General features: G+C 41.9%; 1 protein-coding gene across 20 annotated transcripts in view; it reads right to left on the reverse strand.

The window, feature by feature from the left end:
- LOC137335989 (ice nucleation protein-like) overlaps positions 1-17740 on the reverse strand; it is a 489293-nt gene that overhangs the window by 310693 nt on the left and 160860 nt on the right. For all 20 annotated transcript variants that reach the window (XR_010966561.1, XR_010966565.1, XR_010966552.1 and 17 more), the window contains one exon: positions 13749-13875. The gene's annotated coding sequence lies outside the window, so the exon portion shown is untranslated. The remainder of the gene's footprint in view (positions 1-13748; positions 13876-17740) is intronic.

The raw sequence follows: 17740 nt of genomic DNA on the forward strand, positions 1-17740 counted from the left end.
TGAGTCAGAGGATATGGGTTCAAGTCCCATTATGGACTCGCGCCCATAATATAGGCTGACTTTAGTTCAGTACTGAGGGAGTGCTGTATTGTCAGAGGTACCAGCTTTCAGGTCAGACTTTAAACGAAGATCTTGTCCATTGGCTGCTGCGTTTGCTTACTTAACAGCAGTGACTGTACTTCAAAAAGTAACCAATGCTTGTAAAGCACTTTGAGATGATAAGATGCTTTATGAATACAAGTTCTTCCATTCTTTCAGTATTCAGTAAGCCATTCCTCAATTATACATCCATTGGAGGTACACATATATAAAATTCAGGTAAACAAAATGATAAAAAGTGCAAAGCACTGGGGTTCCTTTCCAGAGGAATAGAATTCAAAAGCAGAGAAGTGATGTTAAACTTATATAAACCCTTGGTGCACAGTTCTGGTCTCTATATTATAAAAAGGATATCGAGGCACTGGAGAAAGTGCAAAAAAGATTTACAAAGATGATACCAGAATTGAGATGGGCACAACAATCAGGAAAGACTGCACAGGCTGGGGCTCTTTTCTCTAGATAGTGACCCGATAGAGGTCTTTAAAATTATGATGGTGTTCGATAGGGTAGATTTAAAGAAAATGTTTCCACTTGTGGAGGCGTCCAAAACTAGGGCCATAAATATAAGATAGTCACTAATAAATCCAATAAGGAATTCAGGAGAAACTTCTTTACTCAGAGAGTGGTGAGAATGTGGAACTCGCTACCACAAGGAGTGGTTGAGGCGATTAAGGAATAGAAAGATATGTTGATAGGGTGAGATAAAGTAAGATGGGAGGAGGCTCATGTGGAGCACAAGCACCGGCATAGACCTGTTGGGCCGAATGGCCTGTTTTTGTGCTATAATATTCTATGTAATTCCATGTAACATTTAGCACCAGCCAAACCTCTATTATACTTCCAATCTGAATCTTTCAGTAAGCAATGTTCTTCTTCAATGTATTATAAAGGGATCGAGATGCAAGTCACTGTGCAGCAGCACTGATCACCATCAGTGAGTCTTTGCGGTTCCTAAGAAACCACAAAATGGGAGGTTATGGGAGTATTCCCACGGCCAGAGGAAGGCAGGGCAGGATGAATGGTGCTGCTTACTTCAGCTAATGTGGTTACACAGTCACCAGACATCTTCCTGGTGGTTCAGTTGAGGAGGGGGAAGGATAGACTACATTAAATGAACTACACAGCCCCCTGACAGTGGGATCAATGCTGTGTTATCGCACTGTGCAGCAGAAGGGGGCAAATGCAAGTTTTCTGATCGCATCATTTTTCTTTAATAATGAGAACATAATAAGGCCTACAAGCACTCGCACGCCTAGCACGTTCATGAAGGAGATTGCCATTTCCCACTTTCCTGCCGAAGGATCATGATCTCCTAACTGCTCTGACACAATGTTCTCAGCAATTCTCAGTTTCTCTAGGCCCCAAAGGCTTAATACTATTGCAAATTCCTGACATTCACAGTGAGAATTCAGAGATGACAGCCTTAATGCTGCAAATGCTGGACTTGGTTCTCGGGAATGAGGTGGGCCAAGTGGAGCAAGTGTCAGTGGGAGAGCATTTAGGGAGCAACGATCATAGTATCATAAGGTTTAGAATAGCTATGGAAAAAGATACGGACCACTCTAAAGTAAAAATACTCGACTGGAGGAGGGCCAATTTCAATGGGATGAGAACAGATCTGGCCCGGGTAAATTGGAATCAAAGATTGGCAGGCAAAACTGTAATTGAACAGTGGGCGGCCTTTAAAGAGGAGATGGTTTGGGTACAGTCTAGGTACATTCCCACGAGGCAGAAAAGTAGGGCAACTAAAGCCAGAGCTCCCTGGATGATAAAAGAGATAGTGAGTAAGATGAAATGGAAAAAAGGGGCATATGACAGATGTCAGGTTCATAACACAAGTGAGAACCAGGCAGAATATAGAAAGTTCAGAGGGGAAGTGAAAAAAGGAAATAAGAGGGGCAAAGAGAGAGTATGAGAATAGACAGGCGGCCAACATAAAAGGGAATCCAAAAGTCTTCTACAGGCATGTAAACGGTAAACGGGTAGTAAAAGGAGGGGTGGGGCCCATTAGGGACTAGAAAGGAGACCTACTCATGGAGGCAGAGGGGATGGCCGAGGTACTAAATGAGTACTTTGCATCTGTCTTTACCAAGGAAGAAGATGCTGCCAGAATCCAGTAAAGGAAGATATAGTTGAGATACTGGATGAGCTAAAAATTGATGAAGAAGAGGTACTTGAAAGGCTAGCTGTACTTAAAGTAGATAAGTCACCAGGTCCGGATGGGATGCATCCGAGGTTGCTGAGGGAAGTAAGGGTGGAAATTGCGGAGGTATGGGCCATAATCTTCCAAACATCCTTAGATATGGGGATGGTGCCAGAAGACTGGAGAATTGCAAATGTTACACCCTTGTCCACAAAAGGGTGTAAGGATAAACCCAGCAACTATAGGCCAGTCAGTTTAACCTCAGTGGTGGGGAAACTTTTAGAAACTATAATCTTGGACAGAATTAACAGTCACTTGGACAAGGGTGAATTGATTAGAGAAAGCCAGCACGGATTTGTTAAAGGCAAATCATGTTTAACTAACCTGATAGAGTTTTTCAATGAGGTAACAGATAGGGTAGATGAGGGCCATGCAGTTGATGTGGTGTATATGGGCATTCAAAAGGCGTTTGATAAAGTGCCGCACGGTAGACTTCTCATGGAGATTGAGGCCCATGGAATAAAGGGGGCAGTAGCAACATAGATACAGAATTGGCTAAGGGACAGGAAACAGAGAGTAGTGGTGAACAGTTGTTTTTTGGACTGGAGGGAGGTGTACAGTGGTGTTCCCCAGGGATTGGTACTAGGACCACTGCTTTATTTGATATATATTAATGAATTGGACTTGGGTGTACAGGGCACAATTTCAAAATTTGCAGATGACACAAAACTTGGAAGGGTAGTAAATGTGAGGAGGATAGTGATAGACTTCAAGAGGATATGGACAGGCTGGTGGCATGGGCGGACACAAGGCAGATGAAATTTAATGCAGAAAAATGCGAAGTGATATATTTCGGTAGGAAGAACGAGGAGAGCCACTATAAGCTAGAGGACACAGCTCTAAAAGGAGCACAGGAACAGAGAGATCTGGGGGTATATGTGCACAAATTGTTGAAGGTGGGAGGGCAGGTTGAGAAAGAGGTTAAAAAAGCATATGGGATCCTGGGCTTTATAAATAGAGGCATAGAGTGCAAAAGTAAGGAAGTCATGATGAAGTTTTATAAAACACTGGTTCGGCCACAACTGGAGTAGTGTGTCCAGTTCTGGGCACCGCACTTTAGGAAAGATGTGAAGGCATTAGAGAGGGTGCAGTGGAGATTTACTGGAATGATTCCAGGGATGAGGGACTTTAGTTACGTGGATAGACTAGAGAAGCTGGGCTTGTTCTCCTTGGAACAAAGACGGTTGCAAGGTTTGATAGAGGTATTCAAAATCATGAAGGGTCCAGACAGAGTAGATACAGAGAAACTGTTCCCATTGGCGGAAGGGTCAAGACCAGAGGACATAGATTTAAGATAATTGGCAAAAGAACCAAAGGTGACATGAGGAAAAACTTTTTTACACAGCGAGTGGTTAGGATCGGGAATGCACTGCCCGAGGGGGTGGTGGAGACAGATTCAATCATTGCCTTCAAAAGGGAACTGGATAAGTACTTGAAAGAAAAAAATTGGCAGGGCTACATGGAAAGGGCGGGGGAGTGGGACTAGCTGGATTGCTCTTGCATAGAGCCAGTGTGGACTCGATGGGCCAAATGGCCTCCTTCCATGCTGTAACCTTTCTATAATTCTATGATTCTAAAGATAAGCTTGCATTGTCACTTACTTTTGTGTGTAGACACTCATTATGAAACCTTTCAAACCATATCATAGTCAGCTCACAGGGGGAGTCCAAAACTAGAGGTCATAAATATAAGATAGTCACAATAAATCCAATAGGGAATTCAGGAGAAACTTCTTTACCCAGAGAGTGGATAGAACTCGCTACCACAGGGAGTAGTTGAGGCAATTAACATAGATGCATTTAAAGGGAAGCTAGACAAGCACATGAGGGAGAAAGGAATAGAAGGGTATGCTTATAGGGTTAGATGAAGTAGGGAGGGAGGAGGCTCGTGTGGAGGGTAAACACAGGCATAGACTAGATGGGCCGAAAGGCCTGTTTCTGTGCTGTGGACTCGATGTAACTTGACATATTCTAAAGACAGCAAAGAGAGATAGTCTTTCGCAAAGGGAATGGTATTGCAGGTCTTGAAGCCTGTCCTTGTTATATTCTTTTACCCAGATACAAGGCTGTAACCCAACAAGGCTGCGTCACTTATGATTCCAGAAACCCTTGTCATGCGTGGTGGTTTATCTTAGCTCAGCAGTGACCACAACAGCAAAACCAAAGCTTGAGATCCAAAGTACTGATTTCTGAAGTGGTCACTGACAGAGTTATGGGAAGATGATCCAAACCATTTTTGTCCCCACAAGAGAAGAAGGATGAGTTCCAACAATACCAAAGACAACCATCCTTGCAGTTAAACCCTTTGAGTACGAACTGGCCTTTACAATCTTTATGGACACATGGCTTCCATTAACCACCCAAAAATGGTTAACTGTCAGTAATTGTATCAAAGGTAATTGAATAGTTGGGTTGGAGTGAATCGCAAGGCTGTATAACTCAAAGCAGACTTTCAGATAACATTCACAAGCTCCTGAACCTTGACACTGTGTGGTAGCCGACAATTCAAAGCTACAGAACTCTTGTTTTCTATGTATATATTAGTTAGATTATTTTTGTACTTCGCAACGATTCTGGTAAAGTCCACCACTTTTTTGAAAATTTCCATAACGATGTTCTGGAAAGGGGGGGAGTTATGTTACATGACAAACTGAGGAAAAGGCTCTGAAGTTCCTCAGGCAGATAGCTTGTGTGACAAGGAAGTCGAGTAATACAGGTACATTTTGACTTTTTGTTACATCATTTGGCAATTGCATCAGGTTTTATTATATTATATGGTAGATTTAAGATAATATAATCAAATGTTTCTTCAAGGCTTATCCATTTTTAAGAGCCAACATAACTATAAAAGATCTCCTAATTTAAATTGTTTTCTATTAATATTTTTTGGAGATGCAAAGGAAAAATCTCTGCTCATAGCAGTAGGGGGCATTGCTTTTTGGCCACCAACATCAATTCGGAGCATTCCCCAATCAGGTGTAGCCTGGGTTAAATGCAAAGTAAAGCATATTGCACTCTGCCCCAACCTCAGAAAAATTTCCCTTACTGCACCAGTGTGCCATTTCTATCTCTTACATCAGCTATCCTTGGGAGCAAAACAGGAAAAGCAACATTGTTCTCCATAATCACTGAGCTGCTAACTAAATCATCTGAAGGTGTGCCTTTGAAACGAGGTTTCCAAACATGAGGTTAATTACTGAAAAAACACATGTGTGTTTCCACTTTTATTAAATGAGATATTTCATCCCCCTTGTAACTTGCCAGAGCAAGATAGAGAGATTAAATTGGTGATGATTTGTGAGTAGTTTTATGCCCTGTACTAATGAATTGGGTTGAGACTTCTCATTTCACATTGAAACCCATTACCGTGTAGATTAAGAGAACTTCATTCCATCAGTCTGGGCTGGATTCAAACCTGGCTTGTTTAGTGAAAGGACGGTACACTGCCCAGGGTCTCATTTTTCTTTTTAAGGTTTTGCTAACTAAAATTTTTATGTTGCTCCAAAATGTTTTTTTATCAACTAATTCTGATGGAAAATGTATTTTGCAGATTATGAATTCGATCAAGATTTTTGTTCTGATCCATCAGACCCTGGCATATTACTGAAAACAAACAAAATGGTAGTTTCTATTATAAATGTCCCAGAGCACTTTACAGCCAATTTTGAAGTGTAATCATTGCTGTAATATTGGGAAATGCAGCAGACAATATGCGTATAGCAAGATCCCACAAACAGCAGTGAGACAATGATTAGATAATTTTTTTTTAGTGACGAAAGTTGAGGGATAAATATTTCCAGGATGAGCTTCCCTGCTCTTCTTCAAATAGTGCCATAGGATCTTTTACGTCCACCTGAGAGGGCAGACAGGATCTTAGTTTAACGTTTCATCCAAAAGACGGCACCTGAGACAGTGCAGCACTCCCTCAGTACTGCATTGGAGTGTCAGCCTAGATTATGTGCTCAAATCTCTGGAATGGGACTTGAGCCCACAATCTTCTGACTCAAAGCCAAGAGTGCTACCACTGATCCAAAGCTGACATGACTTTTAAATGCACAGAAATGATTTTCAACTAGCCTATTCTGTGTGTCTTCCCAGTGAGACATGCCACACACAAGATGCCAGCTCTTTTCTCCAGAAAAGAGAAGACCTGATAGAGGTCTTTAAAATTATGATAGGGTGCGATAGGGTAGATGTGGAGAAACAGTTTCCACTTTTGGATGAGCCCAGAACAAGGGGATATAAATGTAAGACAGCCACCAACAGATAAAATAAAGAATTTAGGAGGAATTTCTGAAGGCAGAGAGTGGCGAGAATGTGCCACGTGGAGTGGTTGATGTAGATAGCATTGATGCATTTAAGAGGAGGCTTGATGCATATACGAGGAAGAAGGAAATGGAATGATATGGGGCAGGGTACAAAGAGGTAATTCGAGTGGGAGGAGGCTTGTGTGGAGTATAAACACCAACATAGACCAGTTGGGCCAAATGGTCTGTGCCGTGGATTCTATGTAATTCAATGTCCTTATTTTAATATTTTCATTATAAATTCCAGCATCAACACTTATAATGGAAATTGCCTCTGTAAACATGTCACACTGTAATTATATCCTCCTGCCAATGGTGGTTCTGCAGCTCCCCCACAGGAGGGAGGATGTAATTACAAATTTACATTGGTAGTTTCTATTATAAATGTGGACACAGGAATTTATAATGTCTGAGCGCACTTCCTGCCATCTTTTCCATTATAAATTCCTACGTCCGCATTTATAATGGAAAAGATGGCAGGAAGTGCGCTCAGACACAAGTGTTTTAATAGTTAGCTATCTTTGCAAGACAATGCTGGGATAGATTCAAAGAGAAAATACTCGATGGTCATTATACAGCCGCTCCTAAAGTATACTGCCTGAAGAAATTGTAAAATTGTTGTCTTTTGGTGCAGATTTGTTACGGTAGGCTTTGAAAGAGTTAACCCACAAACCAGCCAATTACCACCTCCATCCCTGTGTCAATTCAGAGAGTCCCAAAATGCCACAAGCAATTCCCTTGCTTAATTAATTAGCTGGTCATGAAAATACAAGCACTGATAATATGCATTAATCAACAGACACCTTTCAAAGAATTTAAGTACTATTGAAAGGTCCTTCATTAAACAGCAAATGGGAAAAACTGCAGCTCTGTCACCAGCGGAGAGCTTGGACGTGCCTCTTAAATATATGTACTGTACCACGTAAAAATGGAAAACTTTCAAAGTCCCACCAAAATTGAAGTGCTATTTTGGGGATTTGTGTCTAATAATAGAAAACAGAAACAACAGTGGTGGTTTTCATTTCTAGTTTTCCAACTGACTACCCATGGGTGGCTGTTGACTTGGAAAAGAGAGTTGTCTATAAAGGTATATTTCAAAGCAGCACAACTCCAGAATATTTCAGCTAACAGCCTATTTTTAAGAAGAAACGCCTACAGTTATGGTTTTTTTTTTAGAAGTCCCAGAGTCAACCAAGTAGATGTCTATTGAAACAGAAGATACATTTCTCATTAAACCATCCTAATTCAGATATTGAGAACAAGCCCTACGGTCTTTGTAAACTACAATGAGAAATCTTCCATTGTCCTTTCAAATAATGTTCCATCACATCCTTCCACATTCCGAGAGTCACTCGGGGAAATTTCTGCTCCAGCGCTCCTGGATGAAGATTGGGAAATTGCGGATCCACAGCCCATGATTTTTGTCCATTTGTGTTGTGATAGTGGAGGTCCCTATCAGATGCTGTCACGTTTGTCGGGAGGAGTGCAATGGCCCAGTTACTGAGGCAGTACTTGTGCCTGCTATTAAAAAGGTATTCTCTTTATCTTACTTTTTTTAAAAGTGCAACTCGCTATGCAGGAACCCCAGAAGCCCTACCCCAAATGGATTTTTCCTCTGTTAGGTGGTCTTTCCCAGTTCTGCCCTGCCACAGACAGAAATCAGTTTTTAAAATTACTCCTTTTAATGTGCTGTGGGCCTCATTCCCAGCACCAGTGCAATATATAACCGACTGTGCCTGCCGCTGACACAAACCTACAATTGGAGGTCTACAACAGGGGCAAAAGTTCAAACTTAAGAAAGTTGGAGCCATTAGGTCTGCAGGAAAGCCTGAAATTTTGACCATAATTTCAATTTGGGGATTTGTATGTCGGATGGTTAAAATCTTAGCCAGGTCATATTCCATTTAAAAGAGCAGTCTATGTGTAATTGTGATGGTTAATTGCAGACCATCTTATGGTTTGGCTTGTGAAGTTTGTCTATCCTTAGTGTTGACTTGCTGAAGTTGGTGAGATTCCATTAGTTTCACTGAGTAGCCATCCTGCTGATTATCCCCTTAACTTGTTGGATGGCTTTTGCTGGGGATCAGTCACTTAGCAGTTAGCACAAGAACAGGGTGAAACATGGACTTCGACAGTTAGTGATTAAACCCAAGCAGGAACGGGGGGAGGGGATTGGAGAAGAGAAAGAATTAAAGGAAGTAACCAAAACCAAAGGCTGAAGTGGCTTTTGATGGTGAGGAAGGTTGAAGCAAGACAGAGAGGTCTGGGGAAAGAGCTTCCAAATGGGGCAGCAGGAAGATGACCTAACGCTCTGTGACAGATAGTAAACCTGGGGTGGGGGGAGCAGCATACAGTAAGCCAGAACAGGGACAGGGGCTGAAGTTGCAAGGGTAGGAAGCAGCGAGGCAGTTTAGGAAATTATACACAAGGCAGGGATTTTGAAGTAAATGCACTAATAAATGGAGAGCCAATGAAATTTGGCAGGAATAGAAGTGAAGTGAAGAAGAATGGCAGAAGTGAAGAGGACTTTGTAGAGGATAGGAAGTGGGCAGTACTGGATGAATTGGAATTTCTGTAGGGCAGAGCTTGGAATGCCAGTGAAGTGGGAATTGGAAAATCAAGTCTGGAGATGACAAAGGAATGGATGAGACAGAGGAGGTGAGGTAGAGATGGAGATGAACAACATTTTGGAGGTGGAAGTAGGCAATCTTGGCAGTGGACTGGATGCGCAATTTGAAGCTAGAAGCAGGGCCTAGCACTGAGGTTGCGTACCTTCAGATTGAGCTTCAGTTGGTATCCAAGAAGGGGAATGGAAATTGGGCCACACCAGAAAGAGTTTCTGGTGAGGACCAAACACGATGGCTTCAATCTTACCAATGTTGAATTGCAGAAAGTTGTAGTTCATCCACAGCTTAATTTAGGACTGGCAATTGGACAGCACAGCCGGAGACATGAAATCAAAGGTGGTAGTGGAAAGGTAAAGCTGATAGGTAAACGTTGATCTCACGTTTACGGAGAATATCGCTGAGGAGCAACATACAAATCAGAAATAGAAGGAGGCAAAGAATGGAACCTGGAGAGGTGGATATGTGGGCATAGGAGGAGAAACCATTGCAGGAAATGTGCCGGCTTAGGTCAGACATTGGACCAAAGGGAGGTCGATATCAGAAGAGAGGTGCTGGAGGAGGATGATATGGTCAACATTGTCAAATGGCACAGAAAGGCTGAAGAGGGCGAGGAAGGATAATGCACCGTGGTCACAGTCACGCAGAATCTTGTTGGTGACTTTCACCAGGGTGTTCTCAGTGCTGTGAGAGGCACACAAATCAAACTGAAGAGATTTAAAAAGGCATATTCTGAAAATGAGGCAACATATTCAAATGGCAAGTTTTACAGATGGATGTGCCTGGTAAGGATTGAGCAGTCAATTGGAGAGAAATAAATACATACTTGACCTGGCATTCAACAGAAATACTGAAGGCAATTCAAACAATTTATTTGCCAGCTAGTTTCATAATTTTTCTGTTAATAATCAATTTGACTCCAGAATGGCATTCCCCCACTGCTATTCGGTGGGGTGGGGGGGGGAGGAATCTATTTGGGCAATTAATTTAGGCCTTTCTAATGACTTAACATTGGCCCTTCAAGCCAGACAGTGGGTGGAATCTAAACAATACAGACATCAAGTATGGGAAGATCAAAACAGTTGGATCAGCATTACTCTGACAGCTTCATAAGAACATAAGAAATAGGAGCAGGAGTAGGCCATACGGCCCCTCGAGCCTGCTCCACCATTCAATCAGATCATGGCTGATCTTCGACCTCAACTCCACTTTCCTGCCCGATCCCCATATCCCTCGATTCCCCTACAGTCCAAAAATCTATCCATCTCTTCAGGAGGGGAGGTTTCACTTCAGTCTTGGACCCTTAGTTATTTGCAATTAGAGACAGATCACTACCAGATGTCAAGTAACTTAGATTAGTGCATAACTAATTTGCCAAGAAATGTGTAAGCTTTCTGCATAATGGTGGTAAATAGGAAGAGAACATTGTTGTACAATGCTTTGATCAGATTTATTGAGAATCCACTACATTTGGTGTCTGGCCGGTATCAAGTATTAGTAGGTAGATTAATGGGAGTAAAGAGTCGAATTGGCCAAGAAACTGATAATTGATCCATAAAAAAGTCCACATTCTGAAAATGAGTATAAAGATGAACAGTCAGACTGCATGTGGGTCCTTAATGAGTTCACTCATCTCACTTTCTCAGAACTAGTTTAAAAATGGTCCTGTCTACTAATGGTTATAATGAACATCCCAGCAAACTCAATCAAAAGTAAAATACTCCAGATGCTGGATGTCTGAAATACAAACAGAAAATGCTGGAAATATTCAGCAAGTCAGGCAGCATCTGTGGAGAAAGAAACAGAGTTAATGTTTCAGGTCGATGACCTTTCATCAGAACTGGAAGAAGTTGAAGATTGAACAGTTTTTAAGCAAACTGGGGGAAGGGGGGGAGGGGAGGAAAGAACAAAAGGGAAGGTCTGTGATCGGGTGGAGGGCACGAGTGATTAAATGACAAAAGGGATGATGGTGCAAGGCAAGGAGGGTGGTCATGGGACAAGTAAAGAAACAAAAGATGGCTCTAGAGGAGCTGTAAATGGCAACAGCAGAACCATAACCAGCACCTGCTGTCCGAAAAAATGGGAGCAGTGATTATGATCTGAAGTTATTGAAATCAATGTTCGTTCTCTACTAGCAATTCCATCCCCCTCAGTGGCCACGACATTTGGTGTCTGGCCGGTATCAAGTATTAGTAGGTAGATTAATGGGAGTAAATAGTCGAATTGGTTGAACCAGATTGTTTGCAACCTCGGTGTCCTACTTGATCCTGAGCTGAGCTTCTAACTCCATATCCTCTCCTTCATAAAAATCAACTACTTCCACCTCCGTAGCATCATCTGTCTCCGCCCCTACCTCAGCCCATCTGTTGCTGGAACCCTCATCTATGCCTTTGTGACTTAAAGAATTGACTATTCCAATGCTCTCCTGGCTGGCCTCCCATCCACCACCTTCATAAACTTCAGCTCATCTAAAACTCTGCAGCCCGTGTCCTATCCCGCACCAAGTCCCACTCACCTATCACCTCTATGCGTGCTCCCAGTCCCCCAAAGACTTCAATTTAAAATTCTCAACCTCAAGTTTAAATCCCTTCATGGCCTCACCCTTCACTATCTCTGTAACTTTCTCCAGCCCTACAACCATCCAAAAACTCTGCATCCCTCCAATTCTGGCCTTGTATCCATCCCCCACTTCCTCCGCCCCACCATTGGCGGCCATGCAATCAGCCGTCTGGGCCCTATCCTCTGGAATTCTCCCCTATACCTCTCCGTCTCTCCCCACCTCTCTCTCCGCCTTTAAGACCCTCCTTAAAACCTACATCTTTGATCAAGGGTCACCCCCCTAATATTTCCTTTTTGGCTTGGCCTTGGTTTTCGTCTACATTAAAGGCACAATACAAATACAAGTTGTTGTTGTTTTTCCTCTTTCTAGCTGTGATTGCCAAAGCTCTTGCTTGTAGAATATAAATATTAATGTCAGTCAAGACCTGAATTCGGCTTGCGGTCTCCTGGCTGACAGTCCAATGCTCTACTGTTGAAGCTGGCAGGCTATCTGCCCCTTAATGATGAATGTCTGGCAAGGCCTCATTTTGCCTGGTTATCTGACATGCACATCCTGCCTGGATATTTAAATGACTGATTACTGTTCAGTTAATGACCAAGTTCCAAATTTAACAGATTTCAAAGAGGTCGGGGAGGGCACGAACAATTGGAGCCTCTAATCAGACAAGGCAACTGGGAACTGCAAAGAACCGAATTAATGTGAATGTGTAATTAATGCGTGGAGATTGGAACTCTTATCATTACAGGATTACCTCTTGGAAGTTTTACACACTGTACAAACAGGCATAGTACCACAAACCTGAACAAATTCATCAAGTGTGACATTTCCTGTTGTAACCTCCTCGTAATGAAATGTCTTAAATGTTCCCGTAACTCTCGTGTCACTCATTAGGTGGAGATGATTACCATATGATGAGACATGATTGCCGCAGGATAAGATACCAGTGATATGATTAACTGCTATTGCCAAGAGACAATGTACCTTTCCTTGTCAGTCTAAATAAAATACATTGAAAACATTGAAATGGATCAGGGCTCAGGTGATTCATTAATAGCAATTAGTGTACTTGTGAGAAGTTATCTTTTTCTCTTCACAGCATTTATGGTGAACGTACTGTGTATTCTTTTCATCCTTCAATTTTCCCTATTATTTTCTCCCTTTGATTTTTCTCTCATGAAGTGACAGTGTATGGTTCTATAATTGACAGGCCCTCAATTACCTCACTAAAGTGGCCATTTCTCATTTGTCAACCTAGACAGTGAGGTCAGTGGACCATTCAACCTGGAGGTTCATCCCAATCCTGCCCCAACAGCACTGATTAAAAATTCTGCCCACAGGATGGTAACTGTATCAATGATTGTCTACAGTTGGTTTGCATTTATCTGGTCCTGGGCTGGACAGTCTGATTTTTAAAGGGCAAGCCTATTTTTCCCAATTTGGAGACATTATTTATTAAGGTTTTCGATCAACTCCCTTCATCAACAAAGCACACATCAGAACTCCAGCGGTGGTCCCACCCCAACCCAACCTGTTTCTTGCCCTGATTCAGAATTAGCAAAAAGTGACAACCCCACCTATTGCAGAAAAGGACAGAAGCGGTCCAAGATTCAGGAAGCATTTACATTACAAACTTGATGTGGGTGCAAAAAGGTTTTGGCTTCCCACCGACACCAAACATGTGCAGCACAACACAGGAGTTAAGGCTTGAACTGACTCTGAAATAAAGCGAGACTCCCTCCTCCTCCAGGGAGTCTCACACTGCTTCACTCCAGTGTCAGGTTCGGCCCTGACTCTGGATTCAGGCTGCATTTGCGCTACCACCAAGAAGAAAGAGAAAAAAAATGTCACGGGAACATCATCATCTCCAAGTTCCCCTTCATGTCACACACCATCCTGACTTGGACATATATCACCGTTCTTTCATCGTCACTGGGTAAATATCCTGGAATTTCCTACCTAACAGCACTGTGGGAGAACCTTCACCACACGGACTGCAGCGGTTCGAGAAGCAGCACACCACCACCTTCTCAAGGGCAATTAGGGATGGGCAGTAAATGCCAGCCTCGCCAGCGACGCCCACATCCTGAGAACAAATAAAAAGAAAATCTATTAGTGAGCTCCTTAAATGCAACAGAGAATGGAGTCCAGGGGAGGATATATATTTTAAGGCATGATTCATATTCTTTTTTCTGCCATTTGAGGTCGAATAAAGTGAAGAAAATACATAAGCCCGTGGAAATTCTAGCAAAAGATTTGTATTGAAACATCTGGCTATTCCAAGAAAAGGCCAGTCCAGATTTGGATCCAAGTGTGTCAGATTTGGACTTGGGAACTTAGAACCCAAACCCAATAAATGATTCCTATAAACTAGGGACAGGATTTTTGGGATTTCCGAAGCAGAAAGTTGCCGCATAGTTTTTTCTTTCAAAACGCAGGGAAAAAGAATTTGCGACTAAGAATGCGGCCCTTTTAGGGATGAGCTAACTGTAGTGTTTAAGGTGATTAGAGGATTTAATAGGGTGGATAGTGAGAAACTATTTCCTCAAATGGGAGAGTCCAGAACAAGGGGGCATAACTTTAAAATTAGAGCTTGGCCGTTTAGGGGTGATGTCAGGAAGCACTTCTTCACACAAAGGGTAGTGGAAATCTGGAACTCTCTCCCCAAAAAAGCTGTTGAGGCTGGGGGTCAATTGAAAATTTCAAAACTGAGATTGATAGATTTTTGTTAGGCAAGGGTATTAAGGGTTATGGAACCAAGGCGGGTAGATGGAGTTAAGATACAGATCAACCATGATATAATTGAATGGCGAAACAGGCTCGAGGGACTGAATGGCCTACTCCTGTTCCTATGTTCCTCGACTGGTAGCCATTAACTGAAATTAGGGTATTTGCAATTACAAAGGGAATAACGGCTATTGCTTTGCTGGTCCATAGCAGAGGGTTCAGATGTTAAAGAGGTGGCATTTTCACTGAATATATGTAAAGCAATTGGTTTTCCTCCATTAAAACAAAAACATCCAGATGACCCGATTGATGAACAGTCACAAATGGAAACGGACAAACATTCCTTCAGAATTTCATTAAATTATGGGATTAACTTCATCATTTTCCCAATACTTCCACAAGGCATAATTTTTCTCATCCAACGCTGGGGAAAATGAAAAGAGCTAACTTCTCCTTGTCTGCTTCATGCAGTCATGATGTGGAGATGCCGGTGATGGACTGGGGTTGACAATTGTAAACAATTTTACAACACCAAGTTATAGTCCAGCAATTTTATTTTAAATTCACAAGCTTTCGGAGGCTACCTCCTTCGGAGGCTACCTCCGAAGGAGGTAGCCTCCGAAAGCTTGTGAATTTAAAATAAAATTGCTGGACTATAACTTGGTGTTGTAAAATTGTTTACAATTGCTTCATGCAGGATAGAGGAGAATGATGAAACTGCCTTCTTTTCCTTCCACTCTTTTTTCTATACAATTACCAGAACAATGAGTGGAAGAAAGGGCAAATGGCTTGAATTTAATGAAAAGTGCTGTTTCCTACATGCATACAGGATGACATTCTGCTTCGAGCATGTCTTCACAATCTTAATTCGATATAAGAACAAACAAGAGCTTGCTTCAATTCTTGAGGGCAGAGAAAAAAAGGTCACAGTTTACTTTAATAAAACAGACAGCAGCTCCCCGATTTGCTATTTTGAAACTGTCTGGCCACTAACAACTCCCAGTGTTTGTTTTCCAGCTTCCATTGGGAGGCCTCAAGATCAAACCAGTGCTGCCATCAGTCTCAGGATATGGAGAGAAAGCCAAGTGCTTTCAAGTGCTTACACAAAGAGTCTCAAGGTCAAATATCACCCTCAGTTAATGAGAGCGGGTCTCCTTACAACCGTGTGGGGTTATAATGAAAACCTACTTGACAAAATTCATTTTGCACAGCCCAATCTATTTTTTAAAAGCTTTTTTTTAAATTATAACTGCATTGTGGCTAAGAAAACAAAGGGACAAACTATAACTTTTTCTTCTCGAACGTAAGAGCTTTCTACTGTCATAAAGTCTCTGCTCGATGGTATAAACCCGCAGTCTTACTGAAATCAAAAGAAACATTGGGTATTTTGAGGAACAGCTTCCTAATCCTGGCCTCTAGATTAAAAGTAATGACTACTAACTGCTGAACCAGTCCACTATCAGACTGATAATGTCCGTAAGACAAAGCATAACTGGGAGGGAAAGGGGAACGTGCATACACTCATACACAATATACGCAGAATAATTAAGAAAATTAAGTTTCAGGTTTAAATGGTTTCATTGAATGAATGTCACTGAATGTGTTTATGGATTTGACCAGAATATACATCTACAGTGCTGAAGAAATATCATATTCCATTTCACATTAGAAAGAAAAGAAATGCCTTACGTTTATATTATGCCTTTCATGATCTCAGTACACCCCAAAAGCGCGGTACAGCCAATGAAGTACTTTTGAAGCTTAGTCACTGTTGTAATGTAAGAAACGCAGCAGCCAATTTGCGCACAGCAAGGTACCACAAACAGGAATGACCAGATAATCTGTTTTTAGGTGTTGGTTGAGGGATCAATATTGGCCAGGACACCGGGGAGAACGCCCCTGTTCTTCTTCGAAAAAGTCCCATGGGATCTTTTGTGTCCATCGGAGAGGGCAAATGGGGTCTCGGTTTTAATGTCTCATCTGAAAGATGGGACCTCCCTCAGTACTGCACTGGAGTGTCAGCCTAGATATTGTGCTGAAGTTGCTGGATTGGGACTTGTCTAAATAGGTACTGGGGGCCAAGACTCCATCTTTAAATGGCACCAGCTACATAAAAACGGGTTTAGCAAACCGTAGCACATTTAGTTAGAATGGTTAAAATACATCCCTTGTTGGTTGTAAAAAAAAGTTTACTCAGTAAACCTGAAGACAGGGCCCCTTTAACAATGGATGTGATTTTACCTCAGACGGGGTGGGGCAACATTAGATTATCTTCTCTCCTGCTAGCCAAATGTTAACCGCACTTTTCAGATAAAGATCTGGATTCACCCGGTCTTGCCTATATGCTTGCAGCCACATTATAGTATTTATGGGCAAATTTATAGAGCTGGTACTTATCTCCATCAGCACAGGAATCCAGAAGGGAACAGTATCTCATGTCCAAAAAGCAGAATTTTTGAAAATTTAGTGAAGATAAGGAATGGCAGCCTTTAATATCAGGCAAGGATCACAAAATGGCCACTGTCCATTCATAAGTATGCCCTCAATTTACTTATATATTTTGACATTGTCAAATTGAGCCAGATAACTCTCCACATAGGAAAATATTTAACTTTATTTTTATTCAAAACTTCCGCAACTAGAACTGCTCGGAGGTAGGGGTGGGAGAGAATGACTCTTTAAACTAATGTCCCTTCACCATTGACTTCCTAATCATAAAAAGAAAATCTCTACTGACCCCATCAAAACCCCTCATGATTTTAAAATCTCTGTTAAATTCCCTTTTAACCTTTTCTGCTCTTGTGGAAATAGTACCAGTATCTCAAGTCTCTCTTCATAACTATATGAGAGTTCAGACACATAATGAAGATAGAAAGATGCAGAGAGAGAGAAGGGAAAAATATCAGATCCAAGGGAAAAGAAAAGTTCAGACAAATACAGAGAAGAGGCAAAGGAAAGCAGGAGAGAGAGAGAGAGGCACAGATTGGGGAAGAGGAGTGGCAGGGGTACTGCCACCTTTGCTAAGTCCCAAAAGCCAAAGGCAGAATATCAGTACTCTTCAAAACACTGGAATATACATCCAAAATGTGTCAAAAATCAAAAAAGACATGGGGAGGGTAGGGTTAGAGGGAGGGGGTGGAGGGTGGGAGGGCTTGCTACCAGACTCTTATAGAAAATAAATTTTGCACCACCAGAGCTCATTTCTCACTTCAAACATTTCTAAA

Source organism: Heptranchias perlo, chromosome 2, assembly GCF_035084215.1.
Source record: "Heptranchias perlo isolate sHepPer1 chromosome 2, sHepPer1.hap1, whole genome shotgun sequence".
Lineage (NCBI taxonomy): Eukaryota > Metazoa > Chordata > Chondrichthyes > Hexanchiformes > Hexanchidae > Heptranchias > Heptranchias perlo.